The 8,886-nt window shown below is 35.3% G+C and overlaps 1 pseudogene; it reads left to right on the top strand.

Annotated features, from left to right (window-relative positions):
• Nucleotides 1-362: 362 nt before the first annotated feature.
• Nucleotides 363-8,449, top strand: LOC139842431 (CMP-sialic acid transporter 1-like; annotated as a pseudogene).
• The last annotated feature ends 437 nt before the right edge of the window (nt 8,450-8,886 follow it).

Here is an 8,886-nt window from a genome sequence, read left to right as displayed (position 1 = left end):
TATACTACAGAATAACTTCTTTCAAATCATTCATAGATCTTTTCTTATGCTTGAAAATTTGCCAATTCCTCTCGTAACTAGTGTAATACACCATATCAGCAATCACATCACAATCTCAATCTTATTAATAATATAATATTTCAAATATTATTAAAATAAGGATAAGCAGAGAGTCTATCCATGAACTTTAAATCTTTATTATCATTACTTTTTACATTTTTACTATTAAATTACTATTAAATATTAAATATTAAATACTATATTATTGATTACTAGTAAATGTAAATTATATTTAATTATTAAATAAATAAATAGATAAATAAACAAATAAATAAATAAATTAATTAAAGCTGTGATATACTGTAATGGAATACAGAAGAAATGGTAAAAATTGTAGCGCGTAGCATAATAGCTAGTGGGTGTGCAAAACAACAACGGAGAATGAGATGCAGTGGTACGTCGTCGCATCGCTTCTCACGGTTCTCACCAGTTCTCAGGTACTTACCTACTTACGCTGCCTCTTAAAACCCTAATTTCAGCATCTCACATCTGCACGATTCAGTGCCTGCTTTATCGAATTAACAACCTACCGATCTGTTGCTACCAGATCACTCAAATTTAGTTGAATTTGAACTCCTTTTTTTATTATGCATATTTAATTAGGTCTCGTGTTAAGTGATCTCTTTGCCGCGCGTTAATTACAACACTGACCGATTAGAACTGTTCGGTAGGTTCTTTTTTTTATATGAATTTGAATTGAAGTGATTGAGTTTGCTTTTAATTGATGCAATGTGTAGTTTGCACATTTCACATCATCGTTTTGCTTTACCGTTGTTTGTGCCTTAACTGATAAACTTACTTTTTTTTTTTTTAATTTTTTTATTTTTTTTTTGGCAAAAAACAATGTAAATGTAATGATTGAAAAGCCTAGTCATCAAAATGTTGACTTAGGCCCATTAAAAGACATGTCCCATTGTGATCCATCATAAACTTGGATTTAAGGACTAAATAAAACTACAAAATGAGTAGTGCAATGTGAGAATTACAACAATTAACTCAACTGTGAGAACTAAACCGAATATAACAGTGTTGATTCATCATGCCCGAATCTTGAGTGCATTATTACCCGTCGGCTTAAAATAGAATCCATGGGTTTGAGACCCATATATAAAATTGGTGAGACAAAGCTTTGCGTTTATTACCCATTTGAAGGATTTAACTTTGACCTTCTTCACTACCATTTTCCAACACGTGAATTCGTCATTAAATAAAGCATTGAGTCTTAGATTCCACCATTGGACTAACTCCGCCCATATCACTCTAGCCCATGTACAATGTAGTAGCAAGTGGGTGACCGTTTCCGAGGTCAAACACCAAAAACAAACTATATATTAGCCTTCTTGAAGAATCCCTCTTTGTAGAAGTGTGTGTTAAACCGGGATACAATATTGGATGGCAAGCCAATGAAAAGTTAAAACCTTAGACGAAATAGGATCAAATAAGCCCACGTTGGAATTGACTCGATGCTTTCGTTGACTAATAACCGTACACCTTAGGATACCGAATATATGCCTTTTATTGCGGGTGACCAAAACACAGAATCGAATTTACCTTCCACGAGAACAATATGTGATAACTCGGTTAAAAGCATGTCACATTCGGACGAAACGTAATATTACGAGCAAAACCTAGTATACGGGTCAGGGATCAAGACTCCATTACATAGCCTTTAGACTCAACTTATTGAGTTGTTAATGCCTTCAAGACTCTATAACCCAAGAAAAACATCTATTGATGACAAGTACGAATCTTAACAACCAAATGGGCACCTTTCATACAATAAAGACCACACCTGTTATGTTAACCCCAACTAGTACGTGAACTAAAAAAAACCAAACCTGCACCAAGGACGAAAAAGCACCTGACCATACCAAATTTAAAAGCACGATATGGGATTATCGCCGAGGCCTCTCGTGTAAGACGTCAAACTCATTGACGTTTTTTATTAGGAGGAGTGGGAGGCTCCCCGTATTGGCTCATCTCACTAAAGAATTCGTTATATTTTTTCAAGTGAATAACCTCTTTGGTGGGATTGACGAGTTTTGCAATTGGTTTAGATTGGTTAGAAAGGGTGATGGTATCCGTGAAACCATCTAGTCCATCATCAACAGTTTCTTCTTGCAACGATGAATTAAAAGGTTCTTTATCTAAATTACCCGATTTTGCCCTCAAAAGTTTCTTCTTGGCATTTTTAAAGAGGTTTGTTTTGGCATTTTGAAGCTTGGGATCCGATTCTAAGGACTCAAGATGTTTAACTTTTTTAAAATTCTCATGAAAGCTTGAACATGGATGTTTGTAGTCAGAGGTGGGACAAGAAGTGAGGGTGTGTGACTTGGTAGGGGACTTGGTAAGATTTTTGGAAAGTGAAATATCCCCTGTAGCATTATGGGAGGCAATAGGTTGATTAGGGTGTTTGGTTGAAGGACAAACTATGCTTCCACTTTTGTACTTGTTATTTGACTCCTTTACAAAAGCAGGTTCCAATTTGTCTTTATTAAGACTGCTAGTTGAAATCGGACCTTGTAAGTTATTAAAAATTTGAAGTACATTTGCATACATATCAGTTGCAAACTCCTCCTCATTTAATGAGGCAGGTAAAAACTTTACCTTTTCCCCCCCTTTTTCACCAACCTCAAGACTAGTAGATTCAAAATTTGAATTTAAGCCAACAGATGAGATAACGTCGGAATCTGGAATAACAAAACTTCCGGTGAGCTGCCGGAACAAACTAAAGGAATTGATAACCTTGAAATTTCGGAATTGAAGCAATCAACATCAAAATCAAAGAAAAGTTCTTCGTTGACCGAATAGGACTTAACCTCTTCCACCCAAACTCTATAGGTTTTTGAGTTTTTGAATCTAACGATTTGATAAACTTACTGACTTTGTTTAATCATTATCTTTAAATGCCTTTATAATGTGGTCCATACATTACCTGTATATGATTTTGGATTGTACAACATCATGACTATTATAAAGTTTAATCTGAATCTGAATATGACCAGCTACTAATTGAGCTCTATTTAATAAATAATGGCAGGGAATTTTGACTACTTTGTCCCAAAGTAACGGGGGATACAAGTATGACTATGCAACTATTCCTTTTCTTGCTGAGGTCTTCAAGGTATACGTTTGTTAAAACACTCGATGGCATACACTAGCTAATCTATTCAGCCTAGTAATGAAGTAGTTAGTCACTTATAGCAGAATTAAGTGATAGGGATATAATATGTTCATAATGGAGTTTAGTCTCACCTATTATTAATTAGATCTGGTTCAGGATGGAACAATTGATTGGTTTGCTTTTGAGTTGCAGCTTATTGTATCTAGCATCTTCCTGTGGCGAGAGTGTAAGAAATCGCCCCCTCCCAGAATGACAACAGAATGGAAGAGTGTTCGCCTATACCCTATCCCCTCTGTTATATACCTCATCCATAACAATGTTCAGTTTGCCACCCTGACATATGTTGATACATCCACATATCAAATAATGGGAAATCTGAAAATTGTTACTAATGGAATATTATTCAGGTGAGTTCCTTTATCTTTTTTTTTTTTTTTTTTTTTTTTTTTTGTAAAAATTGTCATTTGGGAATCGGATTCTCATTTGCACTTAAAAGTTATTGTTATGAAGTTAATCAAGGGATTGTTTAATATTTTAGGCTGTTCTTGAAGAGGAAGCTTTCCAATTTGCAGTGGATGGCAATAGGTCTATTAGCTGTTGGAACAACCACAAGTCAGGTGCCACTATTATCTCCTATAAGATCTATACCTATGTTTCCATCTTTCGTACCTACTTTATTTATATAATTTCTATCTGACCTAAGCATTTAGTTGATAGACAGTGAGTAGACTTTATTTATCATATATTAACCAAGAGTAGATACTTTAGACTTTATAATAAAATAATGAAGGGACAAAGGAAAAAAAACACTGACTACTGTATAATCTGCCAATGGAACTTCATTTGTTTCCCTTTCTCTACCAACTGATTAACTAATATCATTGCCCTTAGAAACTACTTCAATACTGGTGTAAATTTACGTTGTCAGTTTATGTTGATATAGGTTAAAGGATGTGGAGAAGCATCATGTGACTCCTTATTCTCCTCGCCAATTTAGGGGTACATGTTGGGCGTTTTGTCTGCTTGTCTTTCAGCCCTAGCAGGGGTTTACACAGAATTTTTAATGAAGAAGAATAATGACACCTTATATTGGCAGAATGTTCAACTGTACACGTAGGCTCCTTCACTTTTTTTTTTTTTTTTTCTTATTCCTTTTTCTTTTTATAATAGATGAAATGGATTATTGATGCAGGATTAATTAATGGAAATGTTAAAATTGGGCTCACTAGTTATTTGGGTGAACATATGGATCGAATTATTGGGCTTGAAAGTTTCATAGGGAATAAAGAAAACAGTTACCGAGTTGGAGTTGGATGAGAACTTGGAGTTCTACATCTTTATCTGTATCTTTATTTTATCATTATCCATATGTTAGTTAGTTGCTTAATTTTGAAGTTATCCGTAATATTTGCCTAGTATTTGCCTAGTATATAAACATATCTTTGTTTTATTTTAAAGTTTAGTTTTGTTTTGAGAATTAATAAAAAAAAGTGAGGCTGTCGCCTTTTGTGGCTTGCATACGTGAAGTATCAAGTTCATATCCTATCTTATTTATCTTGTTCATTTATTTAGCCATCGATCCCTAATTCCGCATTATGTGGTATCAGATTCCAGGCATGGCTAACAACAGCTACCGAGGTGACTATAGCAGATACGCCGGACGAGGCAGTTATATTGATCCGAGAGATGCTGAAATCGAGCGTTTGCAACGAAGACTAGCAATATTAGAACGGGGCCGACATCATAAATATGATGAACGCTATGCTTCGTATCAAACAGAGAACCGGTGGAAAAGTATGAATCCATTCGCCGATGCGCCGAGCGGATTCATACAGGATCATCATGATAATCCCTTACAGACCATGGGTGTGAAGGTTGAACAAATTTTCAATCTCGAATACGTTCCCGAACCTATCGTGGATGAAGATTCCGAACCCATCTATGATACGGATGGTGAGGATGAAGAACCTATCTATGATACGGATTTTATGAATTGCAATGATGTTGATAATATTGGCATCAATTATGAAATCGTTGAATTTGGCACTTCGGTCAGTACTAAAGACACGAACATGTCCAACGAAGTTGTTAAAATTTCCTCTTCTGAAGATGTTGATGTTAATCTGATAGACGCATTAAAAAGCGAGTTCAATAAAATTTGTGTAGTTCTTGAGGATCAGATGGATGTTGCGATCATTAATGTTGTAGACTCGAGGACGAGTCTTTTCGAAGAAGGGGGGAATGATGCAGGATTAATTAATGGAAATGTTAAAATTGGGCTCACTAGTTATTTGGGTGAACATATGGATCGAATTATTGGGCTTGAAAGTTTCATAGGGAATAAAGAAAACAGTTACCGAGTTGGAGTTGGATGAGAACTTGGAGTTCTACATCTTTATCTGTATCTTTATTTTATCATTATCCATATGTTAGTTAGTTGCTTAATTTTGAAGTTATCCGTAATATTTGCCTAGTATTTGCCTAGTATATAAACATATCTTTGTTTTATTTTAAAGTTTAGTTTTGTTTTGAGAATTAATAAAAAAAAGTGAGGCTGTCGCCTTTTGTGGCTTGCATACGTGAAGTATCAAGTTCATATCCTATCTTATTTATCTTGTTCATTTATTTAGCCATCGATCCCTAATTCCGCATTAATTATAATATTATAGTGCTGGCTACTGATTTGGAATACATGTTTATTTCAGGTTTGGTTCAATTTTTAATATGGGGCGGCTTTTTGTGGATGATTTTAGAGGAGGATTTGAGAATGGACCATGGTGAAACCGCCTCTTTAATGGTTACACAATCACAACATGGCTGGTTGTGTTAAATTTAGGTTCCACTGGTCTTTTAGTGTCGTGGTTAATGAAGTATGCTGACAACATCGTTAAGGTTCGACTTTAGTTCTGACTAGTGTATTATCTATTTTTCATAAACAGTTTCAAATTGGTCAATTATATCTGTAAACCTGTGCATGTTTTTTTTTTTTTAAATATCATTGCACGCTGCTTGCAGGTGTACTCAACATCAATGGCTATGCTGCTGACAATGGTTTTATCAGTGTTCCTCTTCACTTTTAAACCAACATTACAAGTAAGCCACAAAATAATAGGCCATTTTAGTTTTTTTAAGGGAAACTCGGTTACCACTCATTTTTTAGGAAACACTTATCTTCTCAAATATTTAGATTTAGATGCATTAACAAATGGATTCAGAGGTAGCATATATATGTATCTTTGCTCTCTTAATCAAATACATGATTATATGGTAGTGTGGCTTACTTGAGGCCTATATCTTCAAGTTGGTTGTTAGATGTTATACACGGGCCTATATTCACCAACTTCTTAGAAACCATGTGAATTTGGTTATGTATTTAGATGCTTAACTGCTTCCGGTTACTACTCACTACTAGTGGCCGAACTTGAACCCGACTACAGATGGGGCGGTTGCCCAAACGTAATTAGTTTATCATTGACAGGGGGTAAACACTAATAAAAAACTTTTTTTTTAGTAAATTTTTTTTTTAGTGTATTCTTTTTTTTTTTTTAAAAATCCAGATGGGGCGGGTGCCCCTACCTGTCTTCACTATATTCCGCCCCTACTCACTAGTCACATTGTATAATGATTATTGAGTGCTTTTGTTAAATTTAGACTTGATAACGCCATAAGGGTCTGTTATGTTCTAGTTTGAACTTGGCTCTTTTGTGGTAATTATGGTACTGTCCTTTAGAACTGAATGTATAAAGTTTTCCAATATGTGTTCATGCAGTACAATGACTTTTATACTAACTATTTATATGCTTCTAGATTCTAGGGCTTGTAATATGAATAGAAAGATTTTGGCATTGTTATGACTTACAGAAATTTTTTCTCGGTCCTCTGAAATTTTCTTCTTAGCCTTATGGTATCTGCTAGTTTGCTTTCAAAAAGAAATATTATAAAGCCCAACAATAGAAAGAACAATAAGAAATATTAACATTGTTTAATGATTGTAGCTTTGTTTCTTTGTGGAAGTGTAGTTCCACGACCTAGCAATTAGTTGATGCAATTAGTATTCTGTACAAATTTTTACACAGATTTCTGGTATATTTCCTTTTATTTTTTCGCTCGGCAAAAAAAACCCGTACCCGATGGGGAAACCCGTAACCCGATATTTTTGGACCGGGTTCGGGCCGGGTAAATGGGTCTACGGTCGGGTATGGGGATAGTTTTTTATTTTTTCGCGGGTCCAGGTCCGTGGATGGTTTTAGACACAAACCCGATTACCCGGCCCGTATACCCGAAAAGACCCAAGTCCATATGCCCGACCCGAATACTCGGCCCGTATACCTGATTACCCGGCCCGTATACCCGAAAAAAGACTCGATTACCCGTGGGATAACCCATTTGCCCAATAGTTTATAAGTAATTGGGGACCCGAATACCCGTGGGGAAACCCGTTTACCCGCTAGTTAGTAACTAAATGGGGACTTGACAGGTTCGGGTCCGGGTTTGGGACGGGTTTTTCTAATCGGGTCTGGGTTACCTAAACCCGGCCCAAACCCGATCCGATGCCATCCCTGATGTATATCTGCTTATACAATATATCTGCTATGTATTTCTGTTTTTTAATGTAGTCGAACTTAATTTGTTTGCTCAACCCTTTTGTTTTAGGGAATGTGTGGTACTTCTTGGATCAAGGTGTAAAAAATAGCTTGTTCTTTGTGACCCCGCGTGTCCACGTGGCACTGCATGCATCATTTTGTGGTAACAATATTTCATTCTGTTGAACCAAGGATATCATGTTACATGTTCGTTTATATTCTTTACTTCTCTTTCCGTCACAATGATCAATTTTAGTCACCTTTATACACGTACAAAATAACTAGGGTGTATGTAGTTGAATCTTTTTGTCTTCGTGAGCCTTGAATGATATTTTAGCATTTTATATTGAGTCAAATATGGAATACAAGGGCTAATGAATTCTTTTGCTACCGTATCTCTTTTGTTGCTATACTATAATCATCATTCTGGATCTTGAGATATTTTTATTAATCATATTTTCATGCTTCTCATGTTACAATATTATGTTATATGTTTGCAAAAGGATAGATTATTTTCTGGAAATGCAATGCCAAACAGCTCTGCAAGTTAATGTTAACAGATTTCTTTTTGAATTCATCTTAACAAGATTTAGAACAAGAACATGATTGTATTCAAAAGTTTGAAAATATTAAGCCACGTGTTGATAAACCTGTGACTGATAAAAATTTGAGAGGATTGTAGCCACAAAGTGCTGGATCCGAATGGATATGATTGCCTAGCTTGGGATAACCTGTGTTTGTGGTTATGCGACTGTGTGTCTTCTGTGCAACCATGCTCATGTGCATTATCCAAAAACCCCTGTTTTTACCTTGTGATTTTGTGGCTATGTGATGAAACAGCAAAAACCTATTTGACTCTTTTGACCTTTGAAATAATGGAACGATGGGATTTTGTGTTTAAACAAATATATTATGCTATTTTATTATTATTTGGTATCTTCATCTTGTTCTGTTAGAGGAGAGACAAATACTTGCCAACACAGCAAGATCATACAAATTCAATATGCTGAAGACAGTCAGTAGATGAAAGCTCTTATTACAAATTTACTATTTCAATTGTCAACTACCAATGGATCAGGCTAGTTCTGTTGTTTTTGTTATAGAATGCTCAAAACATCC

This window comes from Rutidosis leptorrhynchoides, chromosome 4 (genome assembly GCF_046630445.1).
Source record: "Rutidosis leptorrhynchoides isolate AG116_Rl617_1_P2 chromosome 4, CSIRO_AGI_Rlap_v1, whole genome shotgun sequence".
NCBI lineage: Eukaryota > Viridiplantae > Streptophyta > Magnoliopsida > Asterales > Asteraceae > Rutidosis > Rutidosis leptorrhynchoides.
Note: the sequence above shows the minus strand (reverse complement) of the source record. Positions and strands in the feature narration are given on the sequence as shown.